The sequence below is a fragment of the Coturnix japonica genome, chromosome 12, assembly GCF_054131305.1.
Source record: "Coturnix japonica strain WE chromosome 12, WE-NBRP24, whole genome shotgun sequence".
NCBI classification, from domain to species: Eukaryota; Metazoa; Chordata; class Aves; order Galliformes; family Phasianidae; genus Coturnix; species Coturnix japonica.
This window is the reverse complement of record NC_140674.1, coordinates 20,437,993-20,462,179: the sequence shown is the minus strand read 5'-3', so window position 1 is coordinate 20,462,179 and position 24,187 is coordinate 20,437,993. Positions and strand designations below refer to the sequence as shown.

The 24,187-nt window shown below is 39.9% G+C and overlaps 1 long non-coding RNA gene across 7 annotated transcripts in view; it reads left to right on the top strand.

Annotated features, from left to right (window-relative positions):
• The window catches only part of LOC107318349 (uncharacterized), a 67,222-nt gene that overhangs the window by 25,846 nt on the left and 17,189 nt on the right, over positions 1–24,187 (top strand). For 4 of the 7 annotated variants that reach the window (XR_014933611.1, XR_014933610.1, XR_014933613.1 and 1 more), the window contains 3 exons: positions 1,767–1,893; positions 17,751–17,866; positions 19,112–19,284. This is a non-coding gene — a long non-coding RNA (uncharacterized LOC107318349). The remainder of the gene's footprint in view (positions 1–1,766; positions 1,894–17,750; positions 17,867–19,111; positions 19,285–24,187) is intronic. The other 3 variants (XR_014933616.1, XR_014933615.1, XR_014933614.1) reach the window with 1 other exon arrangement.

Here is a 24,187-nt window from a genome sequence, read left to right as displayed (position 1 = left end):
TTACTGGGCTACTGCACACTTTTACATTTATGACTTTGGAGGGGAGCTCAGAGTTATCATTTGTGCATATTCTCTTGACAGCATGCCCTGAGCTGCTCAGCCACTGATTAACAGAGGTTACTGTGAGGGTCCTACCAATTAATAAAAATAAAAATCAAAATTCAGTTGTCCAGACGTCGTAGATGGAGCTGCATTTCTGATGACACGTTCATTAGTCAGAGCGCTCTCAGTTACTACTTTCTATGTTACATCACGCTTGCTTGCTGAGATAGATTATGAAGACAAAGTTCACTCGTTGGTGGAATAAGTTACTCTAATTTGAATTAGAAATGGATGATATCCCATTATTTAGCTTAATCTAAACTCAGAAAAATATGCAATTAAAAGTGCTACGTTACCTATACAATTTAAATCCTGAATTGCCTCTAAATATCTAGCTCTGCAAGGTAATATTTGGACCATGTATGGGAACATAAAAAATAACCACTGAGGGTGACTAGACAGTAAATGATACAGAGAATATTAAAAAGAATGAGAAAGTCTTTTATTCCAGTGGAAATCTAATAAGCAAGTACCAAGAAGGACTGTGTCTAATGAGAACTGATGTAGGCATTGAAATACATCACTGATTCACTCACATGCAAAACTTTACTTATTTATCATAATTTATCAGAAAAGCTATAGAGAGGAAGTCCCAAGGCACTGGCAAGGTAATGATGCGCTGTGAGATGTGGAACCCCTGCATGTTCTCATGAGCAGTGCTGCTGCATACGGGTGTGCCAGCAGTGCCTGACCATCCGGGGCAAGATGATGACTTGTGTTATGAATGTTTCTTTGGGAAGTTCTTTGCAGATTTATTTCCTACATCCAGACATAGTCCTTCAGTTCAGGAGGTTATTGCTTGCCTAAAACTTGAGAGTTACATTAATTATTCAGTGTTAACTATTTGTGGATAAAATCTTAACTTCCTTGTTCATATTTTTTATATGTAATGACAGAATAGTGCTCTTTGGTGCCAATAAGTGCATGTATTTTCTCCTGCATTGTTCACTGTGATGAATGACAGACATTGTCATTCTTTATACTTTCCCTTCCAGATAAAGCACATTTATGATTATCTTTGAGCAGATAGAAGCTTGTGCACACATTCTGTGTACAGACACAACATAATAGTTAAATGCTTCATGGACCTTTAAGACCTGTTACTTGGTGCATAGCTGGATATGCAAGAGTTGGCTCAGTGGATGCTAATTTGAAATCACTGCTCTCAATTTTCTAACAGTAAGCAGTCAGCTAATCTCACAAACATCAGCCTTTGCAGAAATCTTCCATATATTTCCACTGCAAACTAGGAGTTTAATAAGCAATTAGTTGCTGAAATGATACATAGCTATCTGCAGTCACCATTTAAAGACATTGCAACAAAATCAGTTTGGAAGAAAAAAGTTGAGTTGGTGAATATTTCTAAGTGAAACAAACAAACAAAACCAAGCCATTTGTTGGGAAGGACAGCAACATAGCACTCTCCCACCACTCCTTGAGGAGTGGTGATGGGACACAATAAAAAGACAAACACCAGCATCATTTTGGCCTGCAGAGGATGGTTTGAAGTAAATAAAGCTTCCCAAAGACTTACATTCAAGGTCTGGTGAATTCTCTTTTGCGACACTTATTTTTCTGCTGTAACCTCTTCTCCTGTTGTCATTCTATCTCAGCTTTACCTCTCTTCCTGCTGAGCCTTATCCCAGTGTCCCCTTCTCTTCCAGGTGACAGTCTCTCTTTGCAGTCAATGTGCCAGACCCCAAGATACCAGAGGTTGTGCTTGGGGCCCTTCCCTTGCTGAGAAGATAAAGTGGCAACTCTTATGAAATCCCACCCTTGCTTCTCCAGCTGGTATGTGTCACTGTGGTGTATTGTTGTACTGTAAGAACATTCAAAAAGCTTTGCCAAATTGGCGATGTCCTCCCTTGTTCACAGCAACTGGGAAGAGGACGCATGACAATGTTTCCCCTTGTTGCTGTTTGGTTGCTGGTAGACATTTAGCCAAAGAGTTAAGGGAGTTTGCAATAGGTGTTTGCCTGTTCAGAAGGAGACAGAAAAATTGTTCTGGCTTCAGTTTAACCAGTAGAAACAAAATACATTTTTCTTCCTCCACAACTGTGAGAGCTGAAGTCCAGGGAAGGTGTGCCTTTGCAGTAAATCCACCAACTCGTATATCTTTCCTGATCGTGCTTGGAAATGTTTAGTAGCTTTGAAATACTTTGAAATACTTTTCATGTTGTTCCAAAAATGCCAGAGGTCTGCATTTTCCTCTCAATGCTTAGCTTCTGCTCCACGAGGCAGTGGTTTATACATAGCTCATTAATAAGCAGAGTCTTTGATTTGTTTCCCTTTGCCAAGGAGTAATGGAAACTCTCCATTGACCATTACAAAAGGATCATTAAAATGTGGCCTTCTGTATATTTGCATTCAAATCTCTAACTGCCCTCAATTAGGCTTATCAACACTGACTAATCCTGCCCATTCTGCAGTGTAAGTGTTCTGATTTTGAAAAAGTATTTAAAACAGTCTGGCCAGAAGTGTTTGGAATGTGTTTCTATAGAAAGAAGGGGAATGCTAAGTAGCTCTGACTGTAGACATCTTCTTGCTAAAGGCAGTATTATCTATTAGACCCATTAGGTACTTGTTGATGCAAATTGCTATGGTCTTTAATGCCTCTTGGATTTCCTGAAAGTTCATTAAAATTAAGGTACTAGCTTTATCTAATTAAGCAACCAATATCCATCTCTTTCTTTCAGTTTGTCTCCTGTTAGTCTGGTTTTAAAACCGAGACTTCCTTTGAAAGCTCTTGATGACATTTTTACATTTTTTCCTCATGTCCTTAACTATATTTATCTGATCTTCTGGTCAATCCTTTAGGGCTGAATCTCGTGAATCCATTATCTAGTCTACACCACTAGAATACAATTCAATAATTAATACCATTCTAAATAAATAAATAAATAAATAAAGCTATTAGTTGACATTCAGTTCCTCATTCAGCTTTTTCTGTTATAGCAAGTACAACTGACTGCAGTTCTGGGTAATTACTCATATTTTGACTGTCAATTTTTTATTAGCTGCTTCAGATTAGGTTTTTAATTGAACTGATTTAACTCTTACCGATGTAGTGTGAATAAAATATTAAGAATTACATACAGAATTTTATAAATATTACAAATGTTCATAGTAAGTGTCGTTCTAAAGGGTGTGAACACTCCTGGATGCCATATTTGAGCTGTGAACTAAAGAAAAATAAATATTTCAGAAGGATTCAAGTATGAGAAAATACACATTAATAATACAGTAATCTAGCAGGGGAAATGATGCGATGCTTCATTAGAAAGCATTTGTATGGGAAACGCTCTATGTCAGTCAACTTTATTGCTAAATTGGTACACAAAACTGAAAAACTGAAACCCCAAAGGAGAATGCAGCTCTCCTTTGAAAGAAAGAAGGAAAAATGCTACAACTGAAAATAATGGTTTCAGTGCTCACATAAAATTTATTGGTTTAAAAAGTGCAGAGCAAATTGTGCTACCCCTTCTTGCTACTGAATACTAATATAACATGTAAACATTTCATTAATCTGGGTGGAATTGTTTGCAATGGCACTGCAGCTCAGCATGGCTCCCAAGGTCACAAGAATCTCAGAGCCACTGTAACACTAGAGCTTCCAAAGTTATCATTCATTACAAAGTAGGCCTGAAAAGAAAACAGATGTGATTCTCTAGATGAAACAGTCTAATCATGTGCACAACAATAACTATCAAAATCTTTTGTTGCCCTTTGCCAGTGATTCTCGTTACCATGGCATTGCCTGTTCTTCCTATGATAGCTATAAATCTGTCCTGCAGTAGGGTCAATCCTTGGTGAACTGTGTCCATGTGGTACAATTGTATGAGTTCAGATGTTGATGCAGGCTTGTTTGTTTAGCAGTAGCAATTGGTATATTAGTTTAAGGACCAGTATATTAGTTTAGCAAAAGTGAGTGCTAATTCTGAAACTTTCCATTTCAACTTTCCTTGGTGTGTGAGCAGCCTTGTTTTCTCTTAATTCAGCTTCATGAGAAGCACTGGAGTCATAATAGACGACTTATCTTTGCATTTCACAAGGTGCAGTGATGTTTTCCTCGGATTTTCACACGTATTGTTTTGGAAGTTGTTAATTATGGCCTGTCAGGTAATGGTAAGTTGCCACATTGGGGGAAAACAGCTAAAGGTCACTCAAAAGTCTCAGTGACGTCTACTAGATTTGAAAAGGAGATTGTCAGAACCGTGTTTATGAATAATGATGTGGGGTACTTCCCAAGGAAAAATATTATGGTGTTCTCTGGGCACATACTGGGGTTTCTATTAAGGTTAAATGTCACAAGTAGATGCTGTTCTACACAAAGCCTGTTAAGTCCTGGGTCCAAAATTAAGAGAAAAACCATCAAGCCTTTTCACTCTCTGTGATGAGGCACGCATTTTCCTTGCAAACTTATATTATGCTTGGCAGTTTGCACCAGTAAACAAAGTTTGCTTTAGTATTTTCTTATTTACATCTGCCTGCACTAGTAATGCTATATCACATGCCAGGGGTAGCCCTGGGTCATGAGCTGGCAAGAGCCTTGTTTTCTTGTCACAGGAGTTCTGTGATTTCCAGCCAAGGGTATGTGCTCATTGCATACATATCCTTGCCTAGCAGCAAAAGCCATAGCAAACCCTGCAGCTCGTGCTTGCTTCAGGCTGACATGTGATGTAGGCTGGCAGAGAAAGAGTTTTTCTACCGTTACCCTTTGCAAACAGTGACATCCTCACACAGCCGTTTTCTTATTAACCCAGATGGTTCCCCAAAGTCACCTTCCATTGGGTGCAGGTGTCTTTTGTTGGCTGGCTCTTCCTGGCTGTTTGAAAATAAACCTCATAGTTTTCAGTTCATAATTTATGGCTGGTTTAATGTGGGTGCACACACATCTGTACAGAAAGAATGGCATGCCAGCTTGAGAGACACACATGAGAGTGCCCGGCACCCTGTCTGCACTGTAAATCACAGGCAGTGGAGTTGCTCTGCTGGCAGAGGCACATGGTGAGCCCTACAGCCACCTCCGCCAGCTCCACTCCCCTGCTCCACCTGAGCATCAGTCTGCTGTGTGAAGAAGTGGTGTTTAGAATCATAGCATGGCTTAGGTTGATAGAGACATTAAAGATCATCCAGTTCCCTGTTTAAGGGATCGATGGGTGCAGGAAGTCTTTGCTGAACACTTGGCCTTATTTTCAGATGAATTGAAGAGTCTCTTTATGAGCTTTTTAAAAGAATAATTCAGATCAATAACAGTTTCGGTTTCTCACAACTCCAAAGTCAGGGAAATGTTTCTAAGCAGCTGAAAACAAAACAGACACTGCACATCCAAACAACCCCTTAATGTGAAGATGTGCCACAGAAAGTTCACTCCTTGCAGTTTAAGGTCTAGTAAGAGACCTTGTTTGATGGCTTATCAGGTCCCACGAGTTAAGCAACTGAACATTTTCAAGAGAGAGTCTGATAGGAGAAGCAGCATATTTCGGATTGTCATTAGGAGATGACATTTAGAAAAGAGAGTCAAAGACATTAAAATTTGATCTGTGCTTCAGGATCTTCTTTCAAGTGAATCCTTCATCCTTCCAGCAAGGCTTTGTGTGGGCTCCCAGGCTGGCGTGCATATTCCTGCATCCTCAAAGCTTTATGAATTCACGATGATTAGAGAACGTCAGGACTTCAAGCATCAAGCTTTCTGCAGAGCGTGATGTGGAAGGCAACATTTCAAATCCCTGCCCGTACATTGTTCGGAGCCCACCAGCTTGCAGCAGACATGCTGATCTCTGGTGGAGCAAAAAGCAATTAGAGAGGCGGCTGCTGCTTGTAGATCCTGCCATCGCTGGACATTGCGTTTGCAGGTCACAGACATGCTGAGGGCTGTTTGTTTGGGAAAAGGCTTGCCAGGAGGAATGACATTCAAGAGCTCTGAAGTGCTGCTTTCTGTCCTGCCCTGGAAGCATGGGCTCTAGTAAAATACCAAACCCTGCAAACAGAAGAGGCTGCCAGGAAGGTAAATTCTGTGGCCAGATAGGATCAGCTCGCATTGAAAAAAAGCTGGGTAATGAAGGAACTTGTGCAGAGCCTTTGTTTCCACAAGAAGGAGTGATTAAGACATCAGTTTGTTCTGCTTCCATCTTCATTTATAAAATTGTCAGCCTTTATCTATCCCATGAGATAACCCTGCAGTGAATCCTGACTACAGAAAGAGGTTCCTGGAGCCATGCACGCTGTTGCAGATTTAGCTGCCTATTAAAACCATATTCATTTCAGAGGTTTGAGAAGCTGAGGCCAATAATGTATTTGGCCCCAACTTTTGTCATTCATCACGTATGACTTTGTCAAAGTTTAGAGATGAGTCCTTTGACTGTGTGTCCCATCTGCCTTCAGCTTATAGGCACAAGTCAGATTCAAGACCACAATCTGTGAATAAAAGGCCTTCACTTGCACCACCTGTACCTTAAGCCATCTCTGAATCTATTGCTGTCTGGTGGGGGAGCTTTCCCTGTGTTGCAGCAGACTTCTTCAAATACTACAGTGTGCTGAAAGTCACAGCATCCTTGAGTTTTCATTGCCTTCCCGTTATTGTTGTTATTGTCACTGTTATTAGACTTTGTAATGCACTGAACTCCCAAGTGCTCTCTGCTATTGCTAAGATTACACAATATTTCAAGGAATTTTAAAGACAGCTGTTGTGTGCATGCTTCAAAACAACAGGGAAGGCAGAAGAGCTGCAACTTTGCTTTATATGCTGGTGTGCAGCAATGCTACGCAGAATTAAATTGTGAAAGCTGATGATCCCTCTTGTCATGTGTAAGCCACGGAGAATAAAACCTGTTAAGATACCAGAAATAACAAGAGAGGGGCCTCTGTTTAATGTCCTTCACAGCCCCACCCTTGCATTTTCATAGAGTCCAAGAGAGGTTTTGCTTTGAGGCTGAAATGTACAGTCACATCCAGAAAGGCTCCAAATGTTGTGGTCCATCCCCTGTTCTGCAGTGGATCCAAGCACATTTCTCACAAGATATCTCAACGAAAGTAACACTTAAGTGCTGGGTGTTGGAAAGAGGATTGAATAAAACCTAGGGGAGGTTTGGAGAGGAAGAAAATGAGGAGTGATTTTAGTTCCAAATGACATGATGATTTTTTTAAGAGGAGGGAATGAACGACTTTCATGTTTGCAAAACTCATCTGCATTTTAAGAAGATGATGTGCTTGCACTAGATTATGTCGCAGGACACATCGCTGCTATTATCATTAAATTTTTCTAACTCATTCGAATTTTCAGGGTCAGGTAGTTTAAAGCATCTGAATGCTCACTTTGTGTCTCCAGTAGTATGTCCTTGACAGCCCGAATTTCTGACAGTTTTGCTTAGGGCTGAGTCGACTTGGAGAGGCTGTGTCAGCCTTGGACTTTCCTGGGCTTGCTTTTGGCAAAGATTTAAAAGAATAATACATAAATTTCCAAGCATTTGCATGGTATGAAGTGGCTGGAATGATTTTCATAGCTGGGATATTCCAAGAAGAGACAGTTGAGGAAAAAAAAAAAAAAAAATCCTTTGACTCATCATATAAATAGTAATCTAATGCAATATTAAAAACTATTCAGTTAAATATTTAAGGCTGTGGAGTAAGTCACTTAATTTACGGGTCAGTATACCTAATTGTATGTGGGGGGGATATCCATTGGCTTACTGCAGCCCAGCCCCAGGGAGGTGGGAAGGGGTTATTGCTCACAGCTGCAGGGTGGCCCTTAGAAGGGCTGCAACACAGCAAGCTGGGTGGAGTAGCTGAAGAGTGGCATGCAAGAAGGAAGATGAGCAGTACAAGCCACAGGTAAGAAACAGATGTTTAAATGTGGTTTGTTTGGGTTTCTGCTGAGAAGTTTGCTACCTATACAGGGGAGATGAGGAGTATATCCTTGGCAGAGGCAACATAGAGTAGGATTGCAGAGAATAGAGGGAAACAGAATGAGCTCAGGTTTTAAGTTATAGTTTATTTAAGACAAAGAAGCTGTTGTAATATCATAGTGGGTGACATCAGCTGATCTAATCACATAATGTGACAATCAAGCTGAGTACAGTGAAACCCCAAGGCCACCTACATGAGTGCTTTTCAAATGAATGGCTTTTGTTATTCTGCAAAACCTGCTACCACCTTCTGCTTAGGGTTAGGGGCTCAAGAACACTGAGCTCCTTCAGCATCTCATATCCAGAGCATTGCAAAGGTGGAGCAGGGAAATATCACAAAAGGCACTTGGATGTCTCCAGGTATCTGAGGTCTCAGAAAAAAGGCAAAGTATAATGAATTGCAGTGGAGAACTACAGGTGCTTCTGAATAGAACAGGTACCTGACTGACAAAAATATGTGGTTGTTTCTGCTTTTTTCTTGCATCATATCTGATAATAAAAGCTTGTAATTGTCATTATTAATTAATTACAAGTTATGTTTTGGTTTTGCTCTGTCATTATAAACTGATATATCAACAGGAAGGAACCATCTAAAAGCCATTCACTGGTGTGTGGCAAAACCAAGCCTAGCTCTAGAAGCTGCTCTTGTGTTGTATTCTTAAACTCACTCTTTAAGCTGAATGGTAAAGACACTGTAAACCAGAGGTGTTTGGTGACTACCAAGGCAAAAGCAAGGTAGCATTCTCCTAATGGCTCTGGGCAGCTTTGTCTAATGGTTCATGACCCTGTCTGTGGCAGGGGGTTGAAACTAGATGACATTTGAGGTTCTTTTCAATCCTGGCCAGCCTGTGATAGTAAACAGATAAGTGCAAAAAGCCTTAAGAGCAAAGAATTGTTTACTGTGACGCTGGAGATGTACCAGCACTGGTTGGCATTTTAGGATTTTTTTTCTTTTTCACCCCCATAAGATGCAAGCTGAAGTAAGATCATAGTCTTAGTTAGAAAGTCAATTAACTTGGAGAGCAGAATGGAAGTTCATACTAATCCAGTGACGTGAATCTCAGTGGTAATTAATTCAGGTCTTTGTAGCTGCTTCAAGGAAGCAATTTACTATTCTATAGAAGGTAATGCAAAATGTTTTCTTTGGTCCTAGGGCCTTCAATTATGATAAATAAATAATTGGCATAGTCTTCTTTTTCAAACCCATTATGTAGTCTTGGAAGACTGGAATTGATTTCTGTTGTAAATACCTTTCTGCAGAGCAAGGGAAGCAAGAGACAAAGAAAGATCTGGTCATTTTTTAAGTTGTGAACTACAATACAATTAAGCTGAGCTAATTTCTTGCCTAGAATTGCTACGTTACAAAACAGGGTCTATTAATATAGCAAATACATTTAATATTTCAAAAAATAATTAGGATCCTTTTATGTTAAAGACCATATTGTTTGCATAATTTCAGCATGAAATATTTACTTTGGCATAAAAATACCTGTCAGATGCTGACTGCTGCTTATGGCATTGGAAAGGAGTCTTCAAGGATAATCTCAAGGGTTAGTGGGGGGCTCATATTCTGTAGGGGCAAGCAGATTTGGTGTGATAAGTATTTTTTCCCAGAGTAGCAGGAATTAGCAACAAAGGTATGTGTTACAGAACACTTGCTATATGAATCAGTTAAGGATATTTAGACTGCAAGACTGCTGAAACAAACATTTGTTTTGCCATGCTAGTAGCATATTTCAGGTTGCTATATTAGGCCTTAAGTCTAAAGGCAATCAAAGAGAAAGGAACAAAAAATCTTTCATTATGGCTCCTTGCCAAACAACCTAAATCCTGGCTCTGCACTAACAGAGCAATATAATAATAACAATTGGCTCTTTTTTTAAAAAAACAAAACAAACAAACAAACAAAAAACAACCCATATCTATTCATTCTTTTCTCTAGTTGCTATTCCAGATAGCTCTTCCTTTACAGATTTCTGTGCTTGGACTGCATATCTAAACTCTGTGTTGCTTTGTGTTTTAAGTACTGTTTTGAATACCAACTGTTGGACCTGTAAGCATAGCAGTACATCAGCCATGTAACGCTAAAGCATCAGAATGATGGCTTTGTAAGCAATATTTTGCAAACAAACACACCAGCAAGAAATTATAAAAGAGGAAATACAAACCAATGACTGGAATTGTTTGTCAAATCAAGATGATACAGAAAGCTTCATGCACAATACATGTAGCACTGAATGGGATACCAGGTGGACTCTCCTGGTTCCTCCAGAGCAGCTGACTTGCAGATAATGTTGTTGTTGGAGATGATGCTAAAATCTTTGTGATCATTTGTATGCATCTCTTATTAGCACAATCTTGAAAAATCTGGTCTCTTTGTATGGTATTTAGTTTTTATGTCCTTTTGGGTATGGAAACAACACTGGGCTGGGAGCCCGCGGAACACAGCTCTAAGCACCAGAAGTAGCTGAAATTGAGGCTAAGTGGGTTTTAGTTTAACTACAGAGTTCAGAAGATTAGAAGAGAAGGCACAGAGTGTATTGGGAGCTGAATCCTCATGAATAAGTATAGTCCAGGAAAAACATATAGACAACAGAACACAGGTAATGGAAGGGCAGTACCAGACTGCATCTCTTAACTAAGAAAAACAGTTAAATGTGCTGCGAGGGGGCTTTTGTCAAGCCTCCTCTCCTCTTTTGAAGGGCCAATTATTAAAGGCTGCAGTTTCTCTGATCCGAGTTTTGATTTTACTTTTTTCTTGCTTTGTTGGATTAGGTACTTAATCCAAATTAATTGTCTGGATGCTGATTAAAATTGCTGAATATGTGAAATGATTAGAAATTACTTCTTGATAGCAGATCCAACAGCGTTTGAATCACCCACTGGGCTGCACGTCTCCATGTTGACTACAGAGGTGAAATAGACTACTGGGTTAGCTTAAATATTTAAGATAAGTGAAGACTAAGCTGTCATTAATGTCTTAACAATTTTTGACACCACGAAATTAAAGGTGAGTGTGAAATTGAAGTTACGTGGTTGCTTACCTCTTGTTTTTTCAGTAACATCAGTCCCACCAAAAAAGTATTGACTCTTATTATTCATTCTGGACACTGAATGGGTATTTACTCAAATTTAGCTGTTAGAACAGTATATGCAACCCAAATAATTCATAGATAAAGCTAGTATGAATCTTACTTGTCATAGAATATTGGCATATTTAAATATTTCCTCATGTATGTTCTCCATTAGTCCACAAACAGTCATTTATAAAATTAGGATACGGTACTTCTAGAATGACTCAGTTCATTATTAAAGGACACTGAGCCTGAGAGGCTAGAGATAATTACTTTTTCATGCTATTAAAAGTGTTCATAAAAACATGACATTATTTTAAGGTTCAATGAGAGGTATATGACTAAAATAGCATTAAAATTTTATTTTAACATTCTACAAATATAATGACATTTAAAATATGACATTTAGATGCTAGAACCTCTAATATCAAATAATGTCAGCATGTGTAGCAGTATTTCTTTCCCAAAGAGCAGACAAATGACTGTCAATGTCACCTTCAGAACCTGCTATTACCTATTATCAGTTGCAAAATTCTGTTTGTAAAAGTTCTGTAGCACTTTATAGCCATTAGCAAAGTCAATTAATTACAATCTCCACTGCTACATGAACGGTACAATTACTTCACTATTCACTCTGATTGTGTTGACCAGCAGTTTTCAGGTGAATGCTTGGAGTACAATTAACCTGTTGTGGGCTTGTACGGAAGCTGCAGCCTGTGTTTCTGAGTGGTTTAGGCTTGGTTCCTGTGATGCTTCAGAGCTCTACTTCTATCTAAGACTGTGGTGCCAGATCTGAAAGGCAGCATGGCACATCTTCCCTCCTTAAAGAGGTCAGCTATCCTGATAAAGCTGGGCTTCAAACTTAGGGCTTACTGGGCTTTATCAAATGAGGTAAATCAAACACTGGTAAATAGAAACATAGAATTGAGCTGTTAGAGTTTCTGTGGCTCTGGGAGGTTGATATAGAAAAGATAAGCTGTGTCTACTGGAATATTCTGTTCCCGTCCTAAATGAAATCTGAGCACTGAAGGTAACAGCTGGTAGATTGAATCAACTGCAACAAATGTAGATATTTTTAAGGATTTGTGACTAATATGGGCCCGAATGTGTTTTTAGTAAATATATGTCAATATATTGGGAACATAGATACATTGAGGAAATTATTTCACTACTAGGAAGAAACTTTATCCATTCATACTGAATGTGTTGATGCATAAAACTGGATATTAGTAGGGAGAAATATTCTGTTATATGAGAAATATGCACAGGGATAGGAAAGAAACAATTGTGCTTTTAAGTTGGTTTTCAAATCAAGGCCTTAACATCTCTTAAATCATCAAAAAACATAACATGCCTTTGAACAGATAATTTTCAAATATGGTAAATTCTTTTGTATAATTTCTTGGTCAGTGTTAAAACTTGTGTTGTGCAAACACAGCCCTGTCAATACAGCTCATATCTCAAAGTGGCCCATGACTCCCAAAGCAGCCTGTCTGCTCCTGACAAGTGAATGAACTCCTGCAGACACCAGCAGGCTTTCACTCACGTTATTTTGTCCCTAACAGAATGCAGTGTTTCTCATCTCTCCCACTTTATGGGTGCCCACTTGTAGATGCATCACTTGAGATAATGAAGCTGACAAACAGAAAGTACTTAAGCATATGCTGCAATGATTTTCTGTGCTGAGATGTTCTGGGAGGATGTAGAATAAGAAATATTTTGCTCTGTATATTGAGTCTGTCATGGATATGTCATCTTCACATAAAGATCAGACAAAAACAGATACTGTTTCAATTGTCTTCTACCCCTGGTCTGGACACAGGCCAGAAGAAGTGAGAAACAAAATGAACAAACAAAGATCAGAGAAGGGGGAAAAAAGAATTCAAATAGGTTATGTTGAGAGGGTAATGAGGAAAGGTAATTCAAATGATTCATTTATGAGTGTAAATAAGACCCACTTCATGTTACTGCGGACTAGCAGGACGGATGGCATGGCTGGAATGATAAAATCAATAGTGAGAACCTATCTAAGATGAATCAATTAAGGGAGGAAAAAGTAAAGAGTGGCATTTTATAATAAAAGTGACATTTCTTTACTATCTCAGGGGTAAATGATGTGCGGTGCTCATGGATCAGTGGTTTGTAAGACAGAGCCAGAACTGCTATGAGCAGCAGGATCCCACATCACACCTGAATGACTGGAACAGTCTCTCCCTGCTGGGGACAATTGTGTAGGAAAGATGAAAAAAAATCAACGAAAGTTTGTGACTTGTCTTCATGTGTGGCTTTAGAGTGGGTGTTATAGGGAGGAAATACCACTTTGATATACCACTAAATTCAGAGGTCTGATGGAGAACAATCCAAACTCAAAACATATCGCATCTTCAAATTGCATAGTGGTGGTCCTCGATGTATAAAGCAAAGTATGACTGGGAGACTGAAGAAAGAACTTTTCATCTTGAGCTGTTTATATTTCTTATTAAAAAATAGAATGAAGTCCAAAAACTTGATGCTTCAAACATTTAACAGAGATAGAAATATATATATATATATGTATATATGCAAGCCAAAAAGCTTCTTAGAAAGAATCCATAGTGAGAAAGACAGGAATGCTATCTGTGGTTCTTGTATAAGGAAGAGCAAGGTGAGTCTGTAAATTGGTAAACTTAAATTCCTTCTCACTATACTGATTACTAAAACAAGGGTCATGGTGATCTGCTCTATAAATGGAATCCATAAATCATATTCAAATAATAAATAATACTTAAGGCTATGGCAAAAAATTTTTCTGTGACATGAAACTTTTCTGACACATAGAACATTTATTTTCACCAAGGTTTGCACCAGACATTGTGTATCTTAAGGCACACGTTCTTCAGAGTGTGTTTTTTGAGGAACCAGTGAAAGATGGATGTTTCTGGGTTGGATTTCGATTGAAAAGTGACTGAATTGCAGGCCTCAGTAGGACGCTGGTCTCCATCTGCACTGTCTGACCCAAATTAGATCAGGAATCAGTGGGCTGTCAAGAGTGAGTCACACTGAAGTATCTAACAATGTAACTGAGTCCCTGACGAGAAGAGGTGGGAGGGCTTTCATTTGTCAAATGCTGATAGAACACCAAAAAGAAGGGAAGACTGTCACACAAGGACAGTTCCTGTGGCTGAAATCGGCCTAATTAAAAAATCAGCTTTTTTTTTTTTTTTTTTTGTCAAGTAATTACCCAGACCTTAGATCTTGTATAGCTAAACACTGCATACTTTTGCTGTGATTTGGTTGTATGTTTGTTTTCTAATCTATTTGATTTTGCATTTGTTTTTTACCTTTCTTTTTGCTTTTACCTTCTTCAGATAGCATCATATTTGTTAAATCCAGATGTTTATGCTATTCAAAATACCTATATCCCCAGCTGTACAAACACAGTAGGAACAGCCTGTTGTAATGCTACCAGGGAGGAATTTCAATTCAAGAGCAGCAACCAGGCTGTATTATTTCAGAAGGTTCTTCTGTCAATAGGTGGCAATAATATCCTTCACTGCAGCCACTTAATGCATGTTTACAGTTTTTCTCCACCCCATTTGGAAATTTTATAACATAGTCTCAAGTTATTTATATCTGCAAAGTTCTGCATTCCCACCATTACAATTTTTCATGTCAGTATAGGCCAGCTATGGGGGAGGTATAGCATGACATTACTTTATTAAAGCTGACACTTTGCCTTGGATTGAATGAGTTTTCATCCTCTGTATATGCCGCCGCAAGTCATTAGCATTCCAGTTCTGTTTTGCTATCAACTAATCTGCACCTAAATATTTGCATGAAATCAAATTCATACACTGGTCAGATACATGGGAAAAATACCAAACCCCTTGTCAGATACAGAGGAAAAATACTCAAGCCCAGTCCCTGGTGGCTATGGTTCAGCTGCTCTGAAAGCAGCCCTGGGAGTGGAGACCTGGGTGTCTACAGACAGTTGTTTCTTTGTGGCTTTTTCTTTATGAATTCGTTACCTTTAGCGGTTGTGTGTGTTGGGGGGAAACGCATCTTTCTGTTGGTGAACAGTTGCTGGGTCTATTTAAATATTCTCACATTCGTATACACAAAATACAATAAGCTGTAAGGTGTTCAGCCAAGTACAAAACCCAGGCAGGATGGACATTGTCAAGTGCTTTTTGCAGTGGCTAATCTGCTTTCTTTCATTCTAGTTTGTAATTTCCTCTTAAAATATGTGAATGCTATTTGCATAAGTTTTGCCCCGCTTGGCAGCTGCAGGTACTCACTATTTAGCTGTTTCCTTTGAAACACTTTCCCTCTATAGGATTTCAGAGATTGCAGCGTTTTAAGGTTATATCCACAACACAGTTGCTAAAGCCCATTTTCTAGCAGTTCCCTAAACAACTGCTGAGAGAAGAAACCAGGGCTTTCCCAGTCTGCATATGAATATACATGCACAGCATGAAGCTACCCTAAGATTTGGGAGGAGGCTGAGGCCTTAATTTCTCCTTTATGTAGCCCAAGTGCTGAGATGACACCCAGAGCCTTATTGCAAAGGAAGTGAGTTATCTGCAGGCTAAGTACATGTACTTTCAAGAACACAGAGGATCCTTAATTCTCTCCAGCAGTCACCCCTTAGAGTTCTCAGTCTTCAAGAGCTCTGTAGAAGAAAGAATTCCTATTTCATTTTCCATAACTTGAAGTAGCTTTCCCCAAAGGCCAGTTGAGGATGAGGCCCCTCTTTGTCCCCCAGAGCTGGCTGACACCTCTACATGCATGATTTGGCCACAGCATCTCACTGCAGAGGTTGTACACAGCTCAGCTGCTGGCTGGGGAAGTTTTTGGCAGCTCAGTATTCAAAGACACATGCCATGTAGGCTGTGGTTACTGTGTTGTTTCCTTGATGTTGCTGTGACATTTTCAGATTAATATTATAATTCCAAAAACATTCTGCCAGGATATTCTCATAGGAATGTTTTTCTTCACAAAGTAAAGGCAAACTACCTGAAAACTATCACCTAGGTGACAATGTCAAATGATAAATAAGGAAATGTAAGCAGTTTGCACCCTTCTTTTGACTTAGGAAGAAAAGAAAATCCCATTTCTGAAGTGTGTGGTTAGGTTTTACGCTTAACACGGTCTCCTTGCTGGAGCAGACTGCAGACATTGGTTTGTGCCACATGAGCAGTTTCTCAGAGCTATTAGGAAATGTGCTGGTGATCATTAGCTTTCTCTAATTTACTTTGTGCTCTCTTCTATCATTGAAACATAACATTAAAAACAAATATGATCATAACTTGCTAATATCAGTGGAAATCAATCCAAAATGGAATCGTATAGACAAGAAAAAGAGGAGGAGATATTAAGGAAACTGCATCCTCAGGGTTGTTTCTCCTTACTCTTTCCTGTTCATGATAATATGTTTTTTATTCCCCTGGTGTGAACGTGGCAGGAAAACATTATCATAGCAACTAGCACAATAAAGTCCCGAGTCTTCCCGCACTAAAAATTAATTATTTTCTAGTAATCCCTCAAGTAAGAGAAGATGTAAGGATATAATAGAAATTCCACAGACTTCAAAGTGTATCTGAGAAAAGCTATTATAACAAGAAAAAAGAAATCTGTTTTATATAATTAATCTGTATTTGCTATTAATTTCACAGCTCATGAAATAAATTGAATTAATTACTGGAGTTACTTACACGCATTTTAAATGTACAGTAAATATTTCATAATTTTATAATTTACACTTAAAATCAGCCGCACTCACAGTACATTCATATCTTTATTGATATTATTATCAGAGAAAGACAAGTTTCCTATACATTTTTTAAGTACCACATCCCTGCACACTCTTATTTTCATCCCGTTGTCATGTGTGATAAAGTTAGATCTTTATCTGTCAGTATTATCCACGCTAACCTTGCCAGATTGAGTTTGTGAAAACTTTTTGGTATTGATCTTTTCTGGTTTCATCACATCTTCTCGAGCAGATTGCCTTTGGGCTTGGCACCGGGGGAATGCTGATTAGGGAGGGCTGTTTATTGTAATACTGATAGAGAATGACAATGAAGCTCCTGTTAGAAACACCCTGCCTGGAGAAAGACTGGTGCGAAGGTTAAATGCAGATAACAGTATTGGCAAATGGTGCAATATATCTAATTGCACCGTGATGCACAACACACAACTTGTTCTTTCCCTATGGGCCCAAAGTTCCCCAAAGGTGCTGGAGTAATGCAACTGCAATGTGAGGTCTCCCATTCTGCCTGTGGGAGCATTGCTGCTCCCATGCTTTCAGTCAGTGATAGCAAGTGGAAGAACTGAGTACAAATGTGGAGGTAATTACATGGAAAATAGTAGTGCAGGAAAAATAGGGTGATAAAAAGGCAGCAATTAAGAACTGATAAGAGAGCTGTAACATGGAGATGAGTGTATTAGTTCAAGAGATTTCAAGTTTTAGGTAAACAGAAGTGGTGTGTCAGAACAAGCGTAGACAGCACAATACAGCCAAATGAGAATAAGGTGGAAAAAGGAAAATACAGTGAATGAATGAATGCTAATCACTAATTGTAGATCAACAGTGCATAAAATGTGTATGGCTTTGTATGGAGCTTGGCAAATATATATAGCTTAGGAGTGTAGAGAGCTGATTCTATTTCCCACTTTGTTTCCCAAACAGAACGGATACATTCTTTCCACACACTCAGAACATCAGCTTGCAAGAAATGATGAAGCTTAGTGTAGAATCATGGACAACCACTGAACTCAAGTAGTCACCAGCAAAACACAGGAAACGTGAGTGTTGGGCTGGTGAAGCTGTGAGCCCCACAGCGGTGGCTGTACTGGGACCCTTGCAAGTCAGCTCAGTCTCTTCAGTCTCTACAAAAAGAATGTATGGAAAAATGATAGATGCAGCGCACAAAAAGCATATGAGCTGAAGTTTGTGATCCGTGTGGTAATGTCACAAAATCAGTGATCCAATGTTTTAACTGTAACCCGAAATGGTATCTAAAATATACCTAGACACCAAAGATTCCGTAGAAACGGGACTCAGTGCCCAGTCATGAATGCATTTTATTCTTTAGCTTATCTTCTATGGCTGCCCAAAATTCAGTAGCGCCTGGCTACTGAAACTCTTGTGGATTATGAGAAGGGCATGCTGCTCAGAAAATGCTGAAAACTGTAGAACTTGAATAGAGTGAAATAACACAAAACTAAGGTTTGTACTCTCTTCCTTGTCATTTATCTTGGAAGTATCAGATGGGACTCTGCATATGCTCTCTAGACACATGTTCTGCTTTCCCCAGCTTCAACAAACCTTTGCTGAACTTGCAGAAATAATACATCTGGGAAGAAATCAATACCATTTATTTTTCCCTTTACCTAAATCAGCCCTCTGCAGCTGAATGAGACTGGGGGATGCAGGAAGCCTGGGGCTGCTGCCAGCAGAGCTCAGCCCGCGGCGTGCCGCACCGTGAGGTGCCAACTGAGCCATTTGCTCTGTTCCCAAACATCACTTTTCTGATGTGAAATCAGGCTGGGTGTAAGAACTTAATTAAGAGGGAAATGTGGCGTGCTGGCTGCAGCAAAGGAAACAATTGGCTTTTACAGGTTTTGGGCCGCAAGTGCTAGACTTTTGTTGCTTGTCATGTTGAATTCTATACAAAAGGCAAATCTGTCTGTAGGTCGCTGCTTTTCCTACCCTGGGCATTCGGCATAATGATGGAAACCTGGGGTTACTGGCGCTGGTGAGAGCGGCAGCTTGCCAAGGATGGAGGGCTCTGAAATGGTTACATTTGGATGCTTTGGAAACTGAGAAGCCAACTAGTCAGGTTTAGGTTGTTGAAGGGTTTAAGAACCTATGGAGCAGTGACAGGTGACATTCCACACACAGGCAGCAGAGCTTCAGGGAAGCTGAGATAACCCCAGGCAGGTGGGCACTCAGCTCATCTGGAAATGGTTAAAGAAGGGGAAAGCTTGCAGAGGAATCAGCTGCTGGGCTGTGTGAAAGCTTTGGCCTTTCCTCTTCCTTCCTGATAGCACCACAGCTTTGCCAGCTGGCTTGGGTCTTTTCATTCCCTCCACCTTGGAGAGAAGAGTGTGCTCTGATATGAATGAAGATACAGGATCATTGTGGTCTGTTTTCCCCATTCTTTGAGCCATCCCAATGCAGGAACCAAGAGAAGAAACCTTTCTCTCTGCTCTTGAAAGAGGTAAGTTTTGTGACAAGGACATTGTTTGGCTCAGTGCGGCTGGTGGGGAACTAAAGGAAAATTCAAAGCACACCACTTATTCTTTTCAAATTCTGCTGAATCAGGTGTGAACAGCTCACTAACATGGCTATTTTTGAAGACAAACTGTTTTTTACTTTATTGGTAAAGCTTTGGTTTTATTTATATATATATTGTATATGCCTTGGAGAGCCAATGTTAAAAGTGTGTTTTAACTGATTAATTGCCTTCATATACTTTTTCCAATGAGACTTTGTAAAATCTCATCCTCCCCCTTTTTAAGACATTTAATTTGTCCTCTTCCCTTGACAGACACACAGCATCTAATTTATATGATGAGTTTAAAACAATTTCACTGTGAGGGTTATGCCTCTACATAAGCACAGCACCACAGAAGTCCTGAATGTGGGGCTGGCAGAGCCCTATGGTGATTACACAATCAGATGCTGTGTTTGAACAAAATGTGTATTTCTTCCTTGGTGGGGCGTAGAGGCCCCAGAGCTCTGCTTCTTAGAGATTGCAGAGCTTGAAAGGCAGGGAACAACCCTTTCTTTTTCTGACTCAGGCTGCAGGAGCAGCGTGAAGGTGTCCAAATTATCCCACCCATAGCACACTTCTGGAGGGCAGGGCAAAGAAAGATGCACAGAGGTGCATGGCTGCTAGCTGTGTGCCTCATCTGCACGAAGGGAAGTGGGAGCTGGGAAGAATGATGCCTGACAGCAGAAAACTCGCAAGTTCTGTGCAGTCAGACAGGGCTGATCAAGGCACTACAGTTTTTATGATACGTTCACTGCAACTGGGATAACAAATGGTTCAGAGGAGCTCATGTTTATCCCAGTGGTGTTTGTATGAAAGGTGCCTAATTCTAAGGATAAACTTGCTTTTTCATTGGGTGGTTGTGCAGGTGACACCCAGGTGCTCTGTGATGCTGGCAGGTGCCAGCCCTGGTTATTCTGGCTGAGTGTGTTGCATGTGGCAGGGTCACCATGAAAACGTATGTAAGAAACAGGCTTTTCTTTGCAATAGCACTTAAGCCATCCTAAAGCTTTATCTTATTTACTTCTGCTTCAAGAGAAATTAATGTAGCTGTCAGTACTTCTGTACTTGGTAAAGGAGATTTTTAACAAAGCAATTTCACCAACTAATCAACATTGTGTGCTTTCTGCTTTGATTTGTTAAAGGAAAATATTGGCTAAACAAAATTCTGTCTCTTTTACCGCACAATTTACTGGGGAAGTATGGCCTTCAGTAGAACAGTGCTATATTAAATTAATACTTTTCCAAACTTTGAGCTGCTGTATGTGAAGGGGTAATTACCAGCTCTAGTACGATCTATGCTGTGCGATATATGGGCTATTCGCCAAGATTTACTGTAAGCACGGCGAAGGAGCAGTGAAAGCTGCCTGAGCTATAATCTTAACAAGAGGTAGAAATACAGTGCTGCTTAATTCAGTATTTCTTATAGGCACTGCCTTTTCCAAGACACCACAGTTTTAACTTTCAAGTGGCCAGAGTTGGCTTCTTTAAAAGTTTGCTTTTTTTTCTGCTAACTTGATATCTCTGAGACTTTAAATACACCATTCAGGTAGGGGGCTTTGTGGTTTTGTTTTATTTTTTTCTTTCCTTCATCTTGCCACATGTAGTTTGATTGAGTTTGGGGACAAATTGATGAAGTCATATGCTCTTTGGATTCCATGACTTTATACAATGAATAGGAGGGAGCTCTATAGAGGGCTTTGCTGCAGCTTCTTACTTCTGTGGCAATCACTAGTTAACCTTAAATATAGACCTGAGATAAAAATGCCTATATATATATTTATTTTGTTTAACCTACATGGAAAAGCTGACTCATAGTCAACAAACATTTGGATTATAGTCATGATATGGGAGTTTATTTAATCAAAGGGAAGAAAAACCTTTCCTCTTATGCTTGCTTAGAGAAAATGAGAAAGCCCACTTTGTAACATTCCAGAAGCATGCTTATTATTTACAGTATTTGTAGATTTCAGGTCTGTTAGCCCCGACCAGATACCTTAAATGGGATCCCCATTTAACAAGAGAGCAGCATACATGTCAGATACACTGAAAAGAAAATGGGGGAAGATGAGTACATTTTTCCAGATGACCTGAGGATATTGTTCTTTAGACACAGAGGGAAGTTATACTCCAGAGAACGTGAGAAGAATGTGAGGTGAATGCATATCTGCAGTAAAGAGAAGGAATAAGTATGAAAAGACGGAACTTTTATAAGCCGACAAAAGAATCATGCCAATACATTAATTTAATCCCCATCTTTAGCAAAAGGTTCTGCAGCAGTGAGTCCAAGATCCCCACTGAGGGCATCTGGCACGTGGCAGTGTGATGCTCCTTGCTGCAAAATCAAGAACTGAGGATGTTCTTGGAGTATAACTTGCTTCCCTATTTTGTATTTTCAAACTCTTTCATAAGGAGTAATATGTGCTGTAGGACTTGGGGTCAATGGAGCTGAAATGATACACGGCACAAGTAGCTGGAGTGAAAGAATCAGGGGAAAAACACACCGCCTTCCCTGGGGGCTTTGAATGTAATCTCTGACTTCTGTCCTGGAAATGAAACGGCACTGTGTGAAGGTGGAAGGGGGGGAGCAGCAGCCCCTTTTCTTCCAGACCTTCACTTACTGATACTGAAATAATCTCTCAGGCAGCACAAACCCTCCAGTACTGCTGCTTCTCCTTTTGGGGATATACCTGCCAGATGTTGAAGCACTGTGTAATTTCAACAAGATAATTAAGGGAGATCATTAAAATCAGAATGGGTCCTACACTTGAGAAGGTGAGTCAGTGCAGATAGGTCTTGGGTATTTTGATCCCTGAGTTACAGATGCTGATCACAGGCGTATGCAAGAAGGAGATGCTTACGGTTTCCTTAGAAGTCTAAGTCTTGGAGTCTGGCAACCCCAGCTATATAGGACAAATAGGGAAACTTTTGTCTAATGTAGCTGTACATCCATTTACATTTTGGTAGTTTTTCTGTTCACCTAACAGCAGTCCCTACAATGGAGACCATTGCATCAGGTGCCTCTGCATATTTTAGAACAATGGATGGGATAAAGTCTCTCAGAGCAGGACCCCCCGGCAGCCACTTTTGTAAGCAGGAGCCTCCATGGAGAGAGAAATGCTGATCTCAGTGGTGTCTGGAACTAAGCAGAGCAGCAGCTGCTCATGTCCTCCTGGACTTGTGTCATGCCAGCAGCACTTGTAATCCTTCTGTTTTGGTGATAGATGAGAAGAGCAGAAAGCAGAGTTTCTTGGGAACCTACAGGTTTGTCAAGCGTCTGGGGACAGGCTTGCTGCAGGCCCAGTTGGCTTGCAAGCCCTGAGAGCCTCATATACCAGGTATAAATCACTTCCCCTCTCTCCTTTTCCATGGCCCTCAACCAGTGTAACTTCCAAGCAGTGTAGGATCACTCTCTGCACCTGACAGTGGCCTCCTGGGTGTGCTCCATCAGCAGCAGCACTGCCCTGGAATGTCCAGAGCCCAAAAAGTGCAGCGTGTGCATCTGCTGCTCCTTCCCTGATTTAATGAGTTTCTTATTACCTTAAAGCAAAAATGACACTTAAAGTATACTGGCATAGGAATCACTTGTCTGTGAAGAAAGCAGGAGCAGAGGATGTTTGGATAACAGAAACAGGCAGCATCCTAGGAAATATCCAATAGTGTGAGGAAGGCTTATCAGATGCTCCCACTTAATGTTTTCAGATGGAAACATATAACCTAATGCAAAGGTAACACACTTGGAATTAGTAAACTGAAATGGTTACTTTGCACAATTTGCAATTAACCTTTGGAGCTTTTTATCACCAGATAACTTTAAGACCAAGAGCTTAGAAGGATAAAAAAAAGGATTATATGATATCCATGTGGATAATGAGAAGATCAAGGTTTATTACAGAAAATCAAAATGTATAAGAGAAATCCTCATGTTTTCAGGATTTAAGGTAATTGATGAGATCACTAAGCATTCACTGACAGGAGTAGATCAGAAGCTACCGCAAGGGCACTTCTTTCACCAAGTTTTTAGTACCTCTTTTTAAGAAGTCTTACATATACTACTAGCCCAGATAAGATTTAAGACTGGGTAGTTTGTGAGACTAAACCATACATGACAAGATTTAGATCCTTAGAAGCTGTTCAAGAGCAAAGAGTTGTTCTGGGCAGGGATTTGGAAGCATTTACAATGCTGTGAAGGCTTCTTTGATGTCTTTTAATCAAAATTTTACTACATGGTTAAATGTTTTCAAGATGGGAAAATGAATGTTGGAGGGAACTTTGCACAGAATTTATAGCAATCACTCCCAGCACAGAGATGTAGGCATGTATCCAACTCTCCTAAAGAGTAGCACATCTTCCTCAGTGTGCCTGCTTTTCACCTAAGCCCTAGCCATGTGAGAAACAACAAAATGCTAGGGATCCTGTCTCTCAAGCTTCTTCTGGACGCTTCTAAACCTAGTTCTGAGTGTTCTTACAACTGCTCTCCTCCTAGCAAGCTTTGGGAGCTCAGTAGGTGTCTCTGAACTTCACTCTTGGCCATTTCCTGCTGGTTAGTTGAGCTGCTGAAACGCTGAAAGGTCCCTTCAGTGCAACTGGCCAGGGTAGGAGTTGGGTATGGACTGTCATCACCCATGATAAAGCCCAAAACATCCAAGTCTTCCTCCTTTTCAGACTTCCTCACAAAGGATAGGCTTTCCTTAAGCATTCCACAGGATGAGTTTTATAGAACTTTGTATTCAACCTGCAGCAGATTAAAGATAGATGATGATTTCAATCTGTTGGAAATCCACATCACCCCACTTACACATTTTTAAGGTATTACATTTGTCACAGAAAATATTGCGTATTATTTAAG